General features: G+C 44.1%; 1 protein-coding gene across 1 annotated transcript in view; it reads right to left on the bottom strand.

The window, feature by feature from the left end:
- The window catches only part of HPCAL1 (hippocalcin like 1), a 184,821-nt gene that overhangs the window by 63,134 nt on the left and 103,937 nt on the right, over positions 1–17,750 (bottom strand). Inside the window, exon 3 of the mRNA XM_088444590.1 lies at positions 209–286. The gene's annotated coding sequence lies outside the window, so the exon portion shown is untranslated. The remainder of the gene's footprint in view (positions 1–208; positions 287–17,750) is intronic.

Here is a 17,750-nt window from a genome sequence, read left to right as displayed (position 1 = left end):
TCTATGCGAGAGGGGTGAAACTTGTTATACCGTTTTGGGTTAGTCCAAGGTCATAGTTCCCCCACTCCCTTTTAACGCACACAGTATAGTTTATATTTTACAAGTACAGACTCATTATTTACTAGCCACATAACTTGTGTAGTATAGTAAAATACACAACATTTTCACAAATGAAACAAACTGTATTATAAGCAAAAGACAAACTCACCTACACTCCGTATGGCTGAAGAAATGTCTGCTGCAGGAACCTTATATGGATGTACACAAAGAGAAAGCCACTTGCATGCTGCCAGAAAGAAAAGAAAATATATTGAATACAACGTTTTAAATGGGTAGGAAACAATAAAAACAAACAAAAAAAAAAACTTTTGAAGAACATTTAGTCGTTTTTACGGTCTATAAAAATATATTCTACTAAATAAAAAAATCCTTCACATTACTCACATTGTTAATTCTTAGAAGGGCATTAAACCTTTGACAATCAGTTTCTGGTATTTTAAATGACTCAGGCTTCTAAGTAACTTTGAAAACAATTTTGGAAGCGTTGTTTGAAAAATATAGTAATATTTACAAAAATTCTTAAACTAGACCAAGTATGGGGCGTTAAAATAGTTCAATGTTTGTTGTGTCTAATGACTGGCTTGCAGCCTCCTAGGTAACACATTTTTCTTTACAGATTGTAGCATTTAAAAACAGCAAGAAGTCAGTTGCACTACATGCCACTTTACTTTGCGATATCAATGTGGTAGTGTTAGGATGGAGACTCGTGATGGACAATGCAATGCATAGTGACTCTGAATGATTATTCTTCATTCTACAGCCATGGCCAAAAGTTGAGAAACTATTGGTTTTCACAAAGTTTGCTGCTTCAGTGGTTTTAGACCTTTTTTGTCAGATGTTACTAAGGTATACTGAAGTAAAATTACAAGCATTTTTTTCATAAGTATCAAAGGCTTTTATTGATAATTACATTAAGTTTATGCAAAGAGTCAATATTTGCAGTGTTGACCTCTGCAATTCGCCCTGGCATGCTGTCAATCAACTTCTGGGCCACATACTGACTGATGACCGCCCAATCTTGCCTAATCAATGCTTGGAGTTTGTCACAATTTGTGGGTTTTATTTATCAACCCACCTCTTAATCCCATTGAGAACTTGTGGTCAATCCTTAAGGTCACAGAAGTTTCCTGGCCATGGACCCAAAATGTTGATGTTTTGTTCCCCGAACTACTTAGTTATCACTTTTGCCTTATGGCAAGGTACTCCATCATGCTGGAAAAGGCATTGTTCGTCATCAAACTGTTCTTGGATGGTTGGGAGAAGTTGCTCTTGGAGGATGTTTTGGTACCATTCTTTATTCATGGCTGTGCTCTTAGACAAAATTGTGAGTGAACCCACTCCCTTGGCTGAGAAGCAACCCCACACATGAATGGTCTCAGGATGCTTTACTGTTGGCATGACACAGGACTGATGTTAGCGCTCACCTTTCCTTCTCTGGACAAGCGTTTTTCCAGATGGCCCAAACAATCTGAAAGGGAATTCATCAGAGAAAATAACTTTACCCCAAGTCCTCAGCAGTCCAATCTCTGTACCTATTGCAGAATATCAGTCTGTCCCTGATGTTTTTCCTGGAGAGAAGTGGCTTCTTTGCTGCCCTTCTTGACACCAGGCCATCCTCCAAAAGTGTTTGCCTCACTGCGCGTGACGATGCACTCACACCTGCCTGCTGCCATTCCTGAGCAAGCTCTGCACCGGTGGTGCCCCGATCCCGCAGCTGAATCAATTTTAGGAGACTGTCGTAGCGCTTACTAGACGTTCTTGGGTGGCCTGAAGCCTTCTTCACAACTACTGAACCTCTCTCCTTGAAGAGCTTGATGATGCGATAAATTATTGATTTAGGTGCAATCTTACTAGCAGCAATATCCTTGCCTGTGAAGTCCTTCTTGTGCAAAGCAATGATGACTGCACGTGTTTCCTTGCAGGTAACCATGGTTAACAGAGGAAGAACAATGATTTCAAGCTCCACCCTCCTTTTAAAGCTTCCAGTCTGTTATTCTCACTCAATCAGCATGACAGAGTGATCTTCAGCCTTGTCCTCATCAACACTCCTATGTTAACGAGATAATCACTGACATGATGTCAGCTGGTCCTTTTGTGGCAGGGCTGATATGCAGTGGAAATGTTTGTGGGATTAAGTTCATTGTCATGGCAAAGAGGGATTTTGCAATTAATTGCAATTCATCTGATCACTCGTCATGACATTCTGCAGTATATGCAAATTGCCATCATAAAAATTGAAGCAGCAAACTTTGTGAAAACCAATACTTGTGTCATTCTCAAAACTTTTGGCCATGGCTGTATACCTCCATGAGGGCACCAATTCCTCACTCAGAGACAAATGGAATAGGCTCCAGAAAATCGGTACTAAGAAAAAGGAATAGACGAAAAACCTGCACTTTCAAACTTGGACCCTATTATATTTGGCTCTCGGTGGTGGTTTTAAGAAAAAGCTAAGGGTTTTTTTTTTTAGCCATAAATTTTGCCCCCCTCTCAGGGGTAAGACTATTAGAATCCTACTAAAAGGAGGATTGTGGAAGTAGTTGTTACAATGTAATAACAGTTTACCATTATAAATAAATAAATATTATATATATATCTATATCTATCTATATCTATATATATCTATATATAATTAAAGCCTGGTACACATTATATGATATATCGTGCGACGCGGATCGGAACGATATACAGTATCGTGTATATTGTATAGTGTGTACATCCATATTGGTCATTCCTGAGGGTTGCTCATTGCATTGTCCCATCTGCTGACCTGCACGACAGATGGGACAATGTAATGAATAACGAGGTACCGTTACAAGCAGCATGTAACGAAACATTGCGCCGTCGTACTTCAGATCGTGCAGTGTGCATAATGTATAGTTACATCAGTCGCCGTATTGCACCATCATATAGTGTGTACCCAGCTTAAATTCTTTGAAGATTTTTATATTTGTTTTTTGTAAATAAATATTTTTTCCCCCCCACAAGAAAACTCAGGAGGTGCACATCGGCTGAGATTAACCCTAATGCTCGGCATACATTGTCAGAGAAAATACCCGTCAGCCTGCAGATATCGGGGGCATACACCAAGATATCTCAGGGTATTGGCCCAGATATCTGCGCTCCGTCCCCAAAGGGAGGAGACATTTCCCCGTTCCTTCCATGGGAAGGAACATGGGAAATGTCTGTCTGACGGCCGCGGCTGTGCATACACTGCCCGATGTGGCCAACATTTTAACTTTCAGTTATCGAATTAGTTGGGTATGCTGGACGATCCGGGCATGCTCAACCAATCGATATTTAACCCTCGGTCGGCCATACACACATTACAATTATCGGGCGGTTCTCCCCATTAATTGTAGAGAGTATGCCCAGCATAACGGCTCTAGGCCAGTATTGCGGGGAGTTTTTTTATTTCATCAGAATAACTGTTGTGATATATGAGGATTTAAAAAAAAACAAAAAAACAAAACAAAGTCTATTGTTATAAAAACCTCTCACTACCTGAGCAATCCTCACCTGGTGCCTCGTCACATGCTGCCAGTCTCAGGTTTTAAGACAGGATTGCTCTTATTACTATGATACACTATAAAGCCTCCAACAGAAGGCGGCCAGCACACGTTAGTATGTCAGATCAGTATCTTTCTTCTATTGCTGTGACCTCGGCTATCCCATTTTGAATGAAGATTTTGTTATGCCTGGCCTGACCCTTGCAATGGTGGATTACTCTGTCTATAGCCCTGGACTTTGGACTGTTTATTTTGTTTCAGTTTATTATTTACATTGTTGCAGTTATCCTGGGAAGAAACTATTTTACAATGCTGCACAGACCTAGGAGACAAGTCTCTCCCTTTATGGTAAGAAAAAAAAAACAAAAACACACACAATCTCAACAAGACCTGGAACTGAGAAGTACATATGTTCTCCGTAGCCACCTGATAGCGTCTAAAGTAATGGGCCCCATATATCAGTAATTGGGGTTTACCAATCGCAGATTCCGATGAAAAAGTGATTGAATCAGTGTATCAGGTTATCCAACATGTTGGATTTCGCCGACCAATCGGGGCTGTAGATTGCTAGTGTAGGGTACTGTTCAGCCGTTTCGCAGACCGTTACTAGTAAAATGATGGGCCTTGCACGATTGGCAGATCTATTTTTTTTTTTTTGTAATGATCTGCGAATCCCTGGTATATATTGGCAATGTATGGGTGCATATAAGGGTGCATTGGAGAATTGTTAAAACACACACAATCTGTGGATCATTTTTTTGTGACTGCCGATGTATGGGCACATAATTCTACACTCACAACTATGACAACCTTATTAGTGTTCTATTGAAATTAGAAAGAGGTCAATCATTTTGTAGAGTCCTGCAGATCTTTCCAAAACATGTAATAGTTAATGGCGCTAATTAGGATGAAGTCTACTAATGACAACCGGCCATTTCCAAGGAGGCTCTTACTAGCCGTCCTCCATGACCACTATGTTATGACAGATGCATCAAAAACAAAATTTTTTCAGTGTTATTGGCAAGTGTTGATGTTTCACCTGAAAATTATTACCGTAGAAGCTTTAGCTCAAGTACTGCGGCACTAAAGTAAGTGGCCAATGAAGAATGTCTACACATGGATTCACAACCGCACCATTACGTTCTCTAGCATAGACATAGCATTTAGTAACATTATAACGATGATCTTTTTTTTCTTAGAACAACAATTTTTTTTTTTTTCAGGGGTGAATGGATTAAAAAGTAACCTAACTACTCACGGTCTGTGTTCCCGCTGCCCTGCATTTGTGGCTTGGACTATAGCTATATATACACACATTTTTTCATTCAAAAGATTCTTGTTCTTATAGTAACTTCATTTTTTGTTTTTCACTTTATTTTTTCTTACACAGCTGCAGTCAATACATTAAATTATAATATCTGGGTGCAGGTACTATTTAATACTCCTGAAATGTAGATTACTCATATTCTAGAAAACCGCAGCAAACCTGTTACCCCGAGTTTACATAAATGTGAGCTTATGTAAGATTTAATAACCCATACTGGGGCCTGGAAATATGACCTACTTGTTCCCCTGGTTGATTGTATGATCTTAGTGAGGGTTTTTACTAAACTGGAATCTGAATGCAATCTGTACAGTTATGTTTGTAGTTTTTGCAATTTGGATCTCATTCAGAACCTCATCTGTATGATGTATCTTAGGGGTCTACTTACTAAGCAGTGTTAGGAGACAAAGTGAAATGAGATAAGGTACCAGCCAATCAGCTCCTAACTGCCACGTCACATGCGGTGTTTGAAAAGTGACAGTTAGAAGCTGATTGGCTGGCACCTTATCTCCTTTCACATTGTCTCCTAACACAGATTAGTAAATTTACCCCTAATAATATTAAGGGGTCTATTTACTAAGTGAGAGGTTTTAGAAGTGAGTTTTAAAAGAGATGTTGCCCATAGCAACCAGATTCCAGCTATTATCTTCTAGAAGGTGCTAAGCAAATGTTAAGTAGAATCTGATTGGTTGCTATGGGCAGCATCACTTCTCAAACTCGCTTCTAATTAATCTCAGGGCACGATTCTATTCTATGCGATGTGAATAGCGACGGGAGTGAGATCCCGGAGCTATTCAATACACCACGCTGCCAAGTCCGACTATAGGATTTCTTCTCGCATCCCCCCGGGGATGAGAGCAGAAATCCGACAAAAGTCCCGGCGCGAGGCTGTTTTCTGCCCTTAGACCCGGGAAAACCGCATCGCGCCGGGAAGTTAGGTCAGGGAATGCCTGTTCTAGTGCCTGAAAACCCTGTTTAAGGCGCGAGAATGAGCCATCCCAGACCTAACATCGCGATGGATTGAATAGCTCCGGGAACTATCTCCCGGCGCTATTTACATCGCGCTCAATTGAATCGAGCCATCACTGCAAATTTACCCCTTAAACTCTTTAATTTAGTTTCATAACTCACCTTAAACGCGATTTGAATTGACTGCGCAATAGTGCCCATCGTATTAGACAATTAAGATCATAGACACATCATGGGTAACAGTTAAAGGGGATCCATTGATTTGGTGCCAGTAAGCTTCTTTTAAAGGTTTAAAAATGTTGCCAAGTGTTATCATGGCTGCTTCTAAAAACAGCTATAAAAGGCCTATTTGGGTGTGGCTCACAAACCAGTCCTGGTCTAGATGTTACCCTCTGTACCCGAGGTGAAAACATTTAACTGCAATTTAATGGTGTGTTGGGCAGATATGCTAGTATGGGGACTTGCAGAGAATGGGGTCCCTTGATGACAGGCTGCAAGCGTAAATGAAATATGAACAAAATCCCCATGCTTTTATTTGCTAGAGACACACAGATTTGTTAGTTCTGATAGCAAAAGTCTTTCTATTAAAAGTCAAAACACAACATTAAGAACCTATAACTCTGTAAGAAAAGAGCATGACTGGTATTTCATATACCACTAGTAACATAATGAATGGATTGTACCCATGGGGCTAAACGAGTTTACCAAACACCAGTTCAGTATTAAAGGCTGATAAAATCAAAAGATCAAAAAACAAGTAAACGACTCTCGGAGGACCAATTTATATGGGATTATCAGGAGTGTGTACCTTAAATCTAAGGATAAACAGTGGAGTTAAAATCAGATATTCCAAAGGTCAGATCTATTCTGTGCGTCTTCTATGTATTAAACAAATGTCTGGAGAAATTACCTACTCCATATTCTAAATTCTATAGTGAAGGTAGACATATCCACTCCCCATCCACAGACCCATCTGATCATATAGCAAACTACTCCTAATGAGGACAGACACCCCTGGAGTTGGATTAAAAAAAACCAAAAAAAAAACCCACCATACTACCTGGGGGCGTCTAAGCGCCCGCAGTTGGTCAGGGGGCGTAGGTGTCTTTTGGAGGCAGCGAATCTGTGGCGCTTTTAAAGAAAACTTGAAAACCAGTTTGTTTCACCTTATCCCCCATATTTTCACATTCCAGGAGAGAATCCACATCTTATTAGTATCACATAACACAAGCATAGTGCCTGGCGGATATAAAGTATTACAGTATAAAGTTACACTGTAATAGGAAAGGTCTTATGGATATTATGGATTATTTCACTTAGAAAATGTAAATGAACTAAAGCATTCCCACTACTCACCACCTTGCCCCCCACCCTGCTTATTCTAGTAATCTCTGAATGGAAAAATAAAGTTGTGGGTGAGTATTGTATATCTTGTAGAGGCACTCAATGACAGTGTTACTAAAGGTTATCATTTATTGCAACACATCTCAAAAACTGCAATTAGTGAGGTGTAACTGCACAGTGGTATCAATAGTTTACTAATGACCACTCTAGCGGACATGTTGGAAATGAGCAATTGTGCTGCACATGGGTCCTCCTGCCTTCCGTTCAGAATGATATCACTGCTGGAGGCAAATGAAACAAGCGGCTGTTACACCGAGCCTAGATGGGTACATGATTACAAGTGACAGAATCAGTTCCCACAAGTACTTTTTTTTTTTTTTCTGGACTCCCAAATTCAGCCAGGACAAAATAAAATTCTGGATTTATTTCTCTTTTCTAAGAATGAGATCTTTATAAATACACAACGATCAGCATCGTATAGGGAGGGATAGTCGTGGAGAGTATGTGCTCACTCCACAGAAGCAGCAGGTCTGAAGAATAAAATAACTATTTTACAGCACTGCTGAATGTATTCTGTAATACTTATAAGTAGTGGTGTGCACCGGCCACTTTTCGTATTTTGTGTTTTGGTTTTGGATCTGGATCTTTCTTCCTGTTTTGGATCTGGATTGGTTTTGCCAAAACCACCCTTCCGTGTTTTGGGTTCTGGGTTTTGTGTTTTGGATCTGTATTTTTTTGAAAAAAAGCATAAAAACAGCTTAAATCACAGAATTTGTGGGTTTTTCTGCTCCTATGCTATTATTAACCTCAATAACCTTAATTTCCACTCATTTCCAGTCTATTCTGAACACCTCAAACCTCACAATATTGTTTTTATGTCCAAAAGGTTGCACCGAGGTAGCTGGATGACTATGCTAAGCGACACGAGTGGGCGGCACAAACACGTGGCCCATCTAGGAGTGACACTGCAGTGGCAGACAGGATGGCAGTTTGAAAAACTAGGCCCCAAACAGTACATAATGCAAAGAAAAAAAAAAGAGGTGCAAGATGGAATTGTACTTGGGCCCTCCCACCCACCCTTATGTTGTATAAACAGGACATGCACACTTTAACAAACCAATCATTTCAGCGCCAGGGTCTGCCACAGGATTGTGGCTGAAATGATTGGTTCGTTTGGGCCCCCACAAAACAAGCTGGCAATTAATGTGTCCCTGCACAAACTGGCTCTACGGAGGCAAGATGTCGTCCTCATCCTCCTTATCCACCGATTCCTTGGATAAAACAGGAAAAAGGGATTTAGGTGTCCCTGGACTGCTTACGGTCTTAGCCAAAGTTTCTGAACTTGACAGTAACTTTTTATGAACGCGCTGCAGGTGCCATATAAGGGAGGATGTTCCTAGGTGGTTAACGTCCCTACCCCTACTTATTTCACCTTTACATATGGTACATATGGCAAGACAGTTGTTGTCCGGATTTGGATAGAAATATTGCCAGACCAAAGAGGTGGAATGTTTGGTCTTCTGCCCAGGCATGACCGTGATGGGCTTTTTCATCCCACGGACAACAACTGTCTCCCCCGGAGCCTGATTTAAACAAACCACATCACCATCAAAATCCTCCTCGCCAACTTCCTCCTCAGTGCCAGCTACACCAGTATCCTCATCCTGTTGTACTTCAACAGTGACATCTTCAATTTGCATATCAGCAAGTGGACTGTGGGTGCTCTTTTCAGCACTTGCAGGGGGCGTGCAAATGGAGGAAAGAGCCACCTCTTCCCGTCCAGTGCTGGGAAGGTCAGGCATCGCAACCGCCACCACACTTGGACTCTCCTTGGGGATTTGTGATATCTTCTTAGAACGCACAGTTCTTCGCTGTGCTTTTGCCAGCTTAACTCTTTTGATTTTTTTTAGTGGGAGGAGGGCTTCCATCGTCATGTGAAGCTGAACCACTAGTCATGAACATAGGGAAAGACCTTAGCCGTTCCTTGCCACTCCGTGTCATAAATGGCATATTGGCAAGTTTACGTTTCTCTTCAGATGATTTAAATGTTTTTTTCAAGGTCATTTTCCTGAACTTTGTCATTTGGGATTGTATGTCATTTGGGATTGTATGTGCCCTCTACTATGACATTGGGCATCGGCCTTGGCAGACGACGTTGAAGGCATGTTATCGTCTATGTCATGACTAGTGGCAGCAGCTTCAGCACTAGGAGGAAGTGGTTCTTGATCTTTCCCTATTCGTTTTTTATCGGAGAAAGTTTGGTCCTCCATTTATGTTATATTGATATATACGTGCGGCTAAGGCGCACACAAACACAGAAAATTATTTTTTACTTTGGTTGGAGACTATTGCACTTTGTGGGTTACACCACCCTTTAAGAAATGAGCCAGACGGCCCTTTACTTATGGGACACAGGCGCACGCTTCGCGCTGCTCCTTTGTTGATGCACGTGCAGCCACAGTGCACACAATTCACAAACACAGAAAAAAAATATATATTTTTTTAGCACTTGGGGGGAGCACCCTTGAAGGACAGAGCACCCCCTGGACAACACTACAGCACCCCTTTAGGACTGGGACACTGAACAGGACTTTGGAGTGGACACAGCCCCTATGGACAACAGCAGCACAGCGCAGCACAACACTACTCTGCACTACACTACACAGCCCAGCCAGCCCTAACTCCCACCCTCCCTCTTCACTGTCCACAGCAGAGTGAGAAAATGGCGCTGACGCGGGTACCTTATATAGGATCCAAAACCCGCGAGACCCGGAAGGCGGGATGATGACGTTTTGCCTCGATTTCAGATCAGAGTCAGGCGGTAAAAGTCGAGCCTGACTCGGATCGGCCTCGGATCGGATTTCAGAAATCCGAACCCGCTCACCCCTACTAATAAGTCACCACCAGAACTGACACAGTGGTCGTCTATGGTATCACAGATAACAGCAAAACAGATCAATTACAGTGTGGTACGAGGAACTCTACCAACCAAAAAGGAGCTGCCCAACTTCTACATGGCACCATTACTGAAATGTTTCCTAAGGAAGCTGGTAGAATAAATATAACTTTTAGAAAGTAAAATACGAAACTACAAAATAGATGAATACATGTGCCCACTCCCAACAATTTATACAATCCACTTTTCTCTTTATATCTGCTAGCTGGGATACCCGGTGTTGCCCAGGTTGTAGACTGGACCCTGAAGTACACCTGCAGCCTTTGTTTCTTTATATTGTCCTCGTCTATAACCTCATTCCATTGATACTGAAAAAGGACCCTACTGTTTGCTAACATGCATGGAAACAGTGGCGTAACTACCGTTGGTACAAGGGGTGCGGCAGCTATGGTGCCTGAGCTGCCTCTGTCACCTGCTGCTCCCCCTGCACCCAATCATACACAAGGTGGGCCAGTCCAATCATGGCCGACAAGATGGGGGCCCGGGTGGTAGTGGTGTTGATTTGGTACCGCCACGGCAGGCAGACATGGAGAGACAGCGCCGCTGGTCACGAGGCAATCAGAGCTCGCAGACCGGCAGCCAATCAGCAGTGGCAGCTCCGAATTGGCTTGCGACCAGGGCCAGATTCAAACTGCGCTGGCAGTGTCTGTCCATGTCTGCTGCTGCGCTAGCTGTAATTAGCTGGCAGCCCGGCCCCAAATCCAGGGGGAGGCACAGGGAGGAGGGACACTGGGATGCGAGTTGCCTCGCATTCCGGGACTTGTGTACCAGCATGCGGGGGAGGCTTGTTGGGAACCTCTAGTTTTCCTGTAAAATACAATATAATTTAATCAGCCCGGCACCCACCACCCAGATAAGCCCCAGGCTATTAGCCCAGGCCTGGGGTGCCCTGGACAGAGGGAATCTTTTTATTGGGGGGGTTCCTACCTCCCCAGGGATCCCTGGATTGGGCTAGCATGAGGTTATATTGATAGGCCAGGGGACCCCGTGAAGTGGATCCAACAGCTGTCATTACACCATCGCTAGAGTCTGGTGCTGGTTGTGGATAATATGTGGGACCACCTACTCATTATGTCCCCCGTATTTCCACAACCAGGACTGGCTCACTGAGCCTGTTGCTGAAAATACAGGGGCCGCGCGCCCCCCCCCCCCCCAAGTCTTCCCCCCACCCCCCCTGGATTTTTACAGCCAGGATTGAATCAGAAAAGCCTGGTGCTAGTTGGTGCTTTTAGGGTGGGACCCTGCATAGTTTTTTTTAATTTTTACACTTTTCTAGGTTTTCTTTTTTTCCTTTTACACACAGAAGCATGACCGGATCTCACTGATCTGTGCATGCCCCTGTGTAACTCGCACCTGCTCAGGCTATACTCGCTAGCCTGGAGCAAGTTATTTTTTTTTATAGAGTTTTAGGTAATAGTGTGCGAGCTATAAACACCCTCTCTATTACATTGGCCGAGTTCTATCTTCACAATGGCAAAACATCTGGATGCGAGTTTTGCCATTGTGAATTGCAGAAATGAGAGTTTGCATGTTCTCACATGGTATTAGATTGGGCGAGTTCTAAAAACATGCGAGTACAGCGCTATACTCTTACATTTTCAAAACTCACACCCCATTACATTTAGCCCTGTGTATCCATTTGATTCCACATCTCATGCTAGTCTGCACAGTAAGGTCCATGATCTAAGTCATTACACAGACCCCATATTGTAATTAGCAACCAATTCACCATCACAATTTCTTAAAGGTCATAGATCTTGCATATTTGCAAAAAGCTATGGTCAGTATAATTGGACTACGCATATTAAACTAGAAGCATAATAATAACGCCTATATTTATTATAAATCCCACAATCAGAGTGCAGATGTAGAAGCAGAACAGCCTTTACTCAAAAGATATATTCAGAAACAGACAGAACTAAGTCTTACACACAGAAGACATAGTTAAATCAGGAAAGACACAATACCACTGAACCAGTGGCGTAACTAGGGCAGGGTGAGCGGGGGTGCGTGCCCTGGGCGCAGTTGGACCAGCGGCGCGCGGGAGGGTGCCGCCGGCCACGGTACCGGCCCGCCCGCCCTAGTTAGCCAGTGTAGCGCCGACCGCAATGAGTGCGGTCAGCGCTACACATTTACACAGGACCGGCGCTAGGCTTCCAGCGCCGGTTCTGTGCTGCACATCTGAGCCCGCTCCCTCCCCCTGAGCGCTTGCCCAATAGCGCTAGGAGGCGGGCTCAGGCTGTGCATAACACGCATCGCCGCCAGCGATGCGTGTGTTAAACAGCAGACAATGAGAGTCAGATAGACTCTCATTGACTGCTGCAGCACCCACAGCAAGAGCCGGACTTCCGTCCGGCTCCTGCAGTGGGTAATGGGACAGACGTCATGACGTCTGTCCCATAATGCTGAGCGCGCCAGCCCGGGGAGGACTGGCGAGCGGCGTCACGGACTGGAGCAGCAGCAGCGTGGATTCAGGTGTGTGTGTATGTATATATATATATATTTATTTATTTTAACCTATCTGCACTACTGGGGGGACCTCTACTGGGGGTGGGGGCACAACGGAGGAGGAGTGGCTACTACTGGGGGCACCATTATTGGGAGGACCTCTACTGGGGGGGGCTACTACTGGGGGCACTTAATCGGGAGGGGGAACTACCACTGGGGGCATTATAAAAGGGGCACTACTAGAGGCACTGCACTCGGGAGACCACTACAGGGGGCACTGGATAGGGGTGGATCACTACTGGGTGCCTGCATAAGGGGACCACTACTGAGAAAACTGCATGGGGGGGGGGGGGGGGACGACTACTGCGGGGGCACCATATAAAGGGCACTGCATAGAGGGGGGGGGGGGGGAGAGACTACTACTGGGGGCACCATATAAAGGGCACTGCATAAGGGGATACAGCTACTGGGCGCACTGCATTGTGGGGACTGCTACTAGGGGCACTGCATAAGGGGGAACACTACATGGGGCACTGCATTTGGGGGGGCCACTACTGGGGGTACTGAGTAAGGGGAACTAATTGGGGGCTGTATAAGGGGGACCACTACTGGGGATACTGTATAAGGGGCACTACTATGGGCCTGCATAAGAGGGACCACAACTGCATACTGGGGGTACTGTATAAGGGGTACTACTGGGGTTAAGGTGCATATGGATAGGAATGTTCAGTGTGAAAATAATGGTGTGTCATGTTGACACGCCCCACTTTTAAGTCACCACGCCCATTTTTTCCCGCACATCAGGGGGTGGGGGGGTGGGGGCTCCCTTTTCAAATTTGCCCTGGGATCCAAATACCCTAGTTACCCCACTGCACTGAACCATTCACTGATGGAAATCTATAGTCTCCAAGTTCATTAATGGTCACTGAGAATACGCTGTACCTTTTTTTCCCCACATACACTGCTGCTGCTATGACTTGTACGGCGGTTTTAGATGTACAGAGGTGTCCTTACACATCTTTGCTGCAGTCGCATCAAAAAGCCCCTCTCTGCACAGCAGGTCCCAAGAGAATCTGCTAATGCCAGGCATCTTGTCGGAGTCTAGTTATGCCAACAATGTGTCCAATTTGCAAGGTGATGTGACCAGGACGCACCAGCAGACTGTGCTGATTAATTTGATATGCGACACTTGTATATCAGTGTGCGACTGAGTCTCAGAATGGGATTGCAATACCGGCGGTTCAAATCCCGACTTTGGAAGCTCGACAGGAGGAGATGTCGACGCAGTAAGGCAAGTATCTTACCCCTTCCTTCACCCTTGGTGGTGCCTAACACTAAGTCCACCCGGGAGTGCCTAAACCTAACCCCCCCTTCCCGCACCCTAAACCTAACCCTCCTTGGGGGGTGGCCAACACTAACCTACCCCCAGTGGTGCCCAGCGGTAATCCTACCTCTCCCCCTCCTAACCTTATCCATCCCTGGGGGGAGGTGCCTAACTCTAAATCCCCCAGGACGTGCCTGAACCTGTCCTCCTACATCTTGGGGGTATATTTACAAAAGTGAGTTTTTAGAAGTGAAGATGTTGCCCATAGCAACCAATCAGATTCTAGCCATTATTTACTAGAAGGTATAGTTAAATAAGTAGAATCTGATTGGTTGCTATGGGCAACATCTCCACTTCTAAAAAGGCTCACTTTAGTAAATATACCCCTAGATGTAGGAGGACACATCTGTATACTGATCTCTGTGTTGCGGTTTCCTTTTATTGCATTCTTTTGTGTTACTTCCCATCATTGTATATAGTATGCCTTTCCTAAATGCATTGTGTGTAGTTGCCTCTTTGTGCTCTCTTATGTGGCTGATGTAGAGTTGAATGTACACGTTTGCGGTGTGAGTCTTGAGTGTTTGCACACTGCACATGCTCCAGAACCAAGATCACCCAAGTACGGGCAATGCACAATTGCAGGCATTTCAGTCACATTTCCAGACTGAAGCGGCATAAGTGAGGTGTATTATCCAATTATATAGCGCCACAAAGCGTACGCGGTGCCATACAGAGAAATGACCGTAAAATACACTAACTGGGCGTTCTCATATAGGAGACTCTGCATATGGACAAAAATATGTATTGAAATTCCATGCACCTAATACAGAAACAACTACACATGACGCATTAACTCTGTATCAGACCTTTTGGGAGAGATTAAAGTTATTTTTTTTTAGCCGCAGTAATTAATGGGCGCCCAATGTAGCAATTCAATTCAATTGTATTTGGGCGGACATTAACTATCCAGCTAGTCTTGCCCAATTAAACTGCGTAAAATGGCTAAACCCGTCTAAAGTCCTGGTTAGGGCGCCCAAACCACGGACTTATCGCACATTTGTGCTCGCCACCACAGGAGGGTGTGAGCAGAAATGCCTGGCGCCTATCGTGCCCAAATAGAGCAACAATCGCTTTGCTCCATCGGGCGCCCATCATTGACAGCCGCTGGCACATACAAATGAATTCCCCCCTTTGAGTATATGCACTTTTTCTAGAGTTGTTGCCATTACAGTTTATGTATAGTTGTTGCCTTCTTGTCGCTACAGTTCCTGCTCCTTATCCGGGGAATGAACTTGTGAGTGTGCAAAGTGATGGCTCAGGCTATTAAGCCCGGTACTCTCAGCACATTGCATACTGGGGATTCACTCCTTACCTCTGCATGCATGAGGTCACATTTTTCACACATACCGTACAAAGAATCCCAATCGACATGTGGATGGACGCCAGCGTATATGAAGATGGAGTGGTTGGGGGCGAGATTACAACCACTTCTTAATACAGACGCATTACACAACACACTGCGTCCCCTATAATCATCTCTTTTAGTAGAGCTCAATTTACAGTATGCTGGTGACTAAGGTTTCCTAGTGTTATTCAAATTATCCCCAGGGACACACTGCTACTAAATCGATGCATCTAAACAGGTCACATTAAATTACCTCATTTGACCTTCATTATTGACAATTCCTATCATGGGTTTACCAAACTATTAGTTCTCTACAACTAATTGTAACTTATAAATTAAGGACACAACAGATGTGTCCTTAGAAAATAGGGTCAGTTGGCAATGATCAGACATGAAAAAAATTCATATTTGCAAACAGACATTTGTTCTATAAATGCTTCTTTAAAAGATGCTGGGGGAGATGTATGAAGTTCTGGAAAGTGATAAATCAGACAGTGATAAACCACCAGACACTCAGCCCCTAACGGTCATGTTACAGGTTGTGTTCGAAAATGACAGTTAGGAGCTGATTGGTTGGTGGTTGATCACTCTGATTTATCACTTTCCAGAGCTTAGTACATCTGCCCCAACAGTTGTTCAAGTTTACTACTTTTAAATTCTCCTTGGGAGAGAGCCTTTTTATGGGCTGAGCCAATATTCATGAGAATACGTTCAGCCAATCAGTTCCCTAGGATCTGGTGATACGCATCACCTCCCAAAAAAATCTGACTATTACCACTGATAACTACAGCTTATAGTGACCTCTACTCCAAACTTTCTCCCAGAATGTATTAATATGATGTTGCCGGGACTGTTCTTCCGGTAACTTGCTGTCCCGGTCAAGTCTCGCTGAATCCAAGACACCGAAAGGTAATTAACATGTAGTTGAGAAGACGACCATGGCTAACACCATAACAAAAAAAACAAACAAACAAAAAAAAAGGGCATTAGCCATCGGGATTCGTTGAGTGAGCTGCGCTGAGTGGAGCGGAGTAGAGCATTTTTTCGCTTGAATACGAGTCTTGGTTGCAACAGTATGCGACAAAACCGCTACATGAGACTGCACTGATTCATTTGCTAAGCGGCACTTGTATATCCGTGTGCGAATGAATCTGCATAATGGAACTTGGCGTAAAAAAAAAAAAAAGCCGCAGCTGCTGCATCGTAGCACTTTGTATACAGATTCAGACTTCTTCACACACAGATATAAAAGGGTCGCATATCTAATGAATCAGTGCAATCTTGTGAAGAGAGTTTTGCCGCAACGCATTTTGACTAAAAAGCATGTTCGAGCCTAAGCAAAGTCACACGGGACCTGGCGCATCCACAAGGGCTGTTTGGCGAGACTGTGGCAATAGTGTACGAGGACACATCTGTATAGAGACTGCTATGCCAAACAAAAATAGAGGGATCGCAACAGATAATAAGAGTTATGGTATAACATACCTTAGATAACCCTTTCTTCGAGGTCCATAGGGTCCACAGGAACTACTTACTGGGGGTAATGTGGTTTGGAGGGAACCAGGCACCAAAACAGTCAACGTTTTCTGGACCAATAATGGACTGGGCCCTCCGTCATATATACCCAGTCTCCGGCCATAGGTCCTCAGTTCGTAAACAAGCCCATCGGCAGGAGAAGTAAAGTGGAAAAGGAAGCACACATTACACTAGAAACATTCATATACAATGAAGAGGGAATCGGTGACAAGAAGGAGCAGATCCCACTGAAGCCAGGTGAGTCAGGGAGGGTACCCTGTGGACCTCAAAGACTTGAAAGCCGGTACAACTATTTCTTCATTTATATGAAAACAGAAAACCACTTTTGGAAGGTAGCCTGCTCGTGTGCGAATTACAGCTCTATCCTGGTGAAAAATCAAATATGGGGGCCGACACGAGAGTGCCGCCAAATCAGAGACCCTGCGAGCGGAGGAGATAGCGAGGAGAAAAAGTGTCTTCGCTGTCAACAACTGGAGGTCCACTGTATTCAAAGGGGGGAGCCTGTAGCGCCCTGAGAACCAATGACAAATCCCACGGTGCCCCTGGAGAAACAAAAGGCGGTTGCAGATGGAGAAGACCCTGAAAAAATGTTGTAACATCCGGCAAGGGAACAATTCTATGCTGAAACCAAACTGACAGCGCAGAAACCTGTACTCTCAATGGAGGCCAGGCAGAGACCAAGGTCCAATCCCACCTGGAGAAAAGCCAGAACACGAGAGACCCTAAAAACTATAGGATCAACTCTTCTGAGCAAACACCACTGAAAACAGAAATGCCAAATTCTGTAATAGGATGCGGGCAGGAGGAGGATTTCCTTGCCGCAAAACATCATATGAATCACTAAGTCGGTGAACCCTTTGGCTCTTAAGAAGGAA

The sequence above is a fragment of the Taudactylus pleione genome, unplaced genomic scaffold (assembly GCF_031769625.1).
Source record: "Taudactylus pleione unplaced genomic scaffold, aTauple2 ptg000367l, whole genome shotgun sequence".
NCBI classification, from domain to species: domain Eukaryota; kingdom Metazoa; phylum Chordata; class Amphibia; order Anura; family Myobatrachidae; genus Taudactylus; species Taudactylus pleione.
Note: the sequence above shows the minus strand (reverse complement) of the source record. Positions and strands in the feature narration are given on the sequence as shown.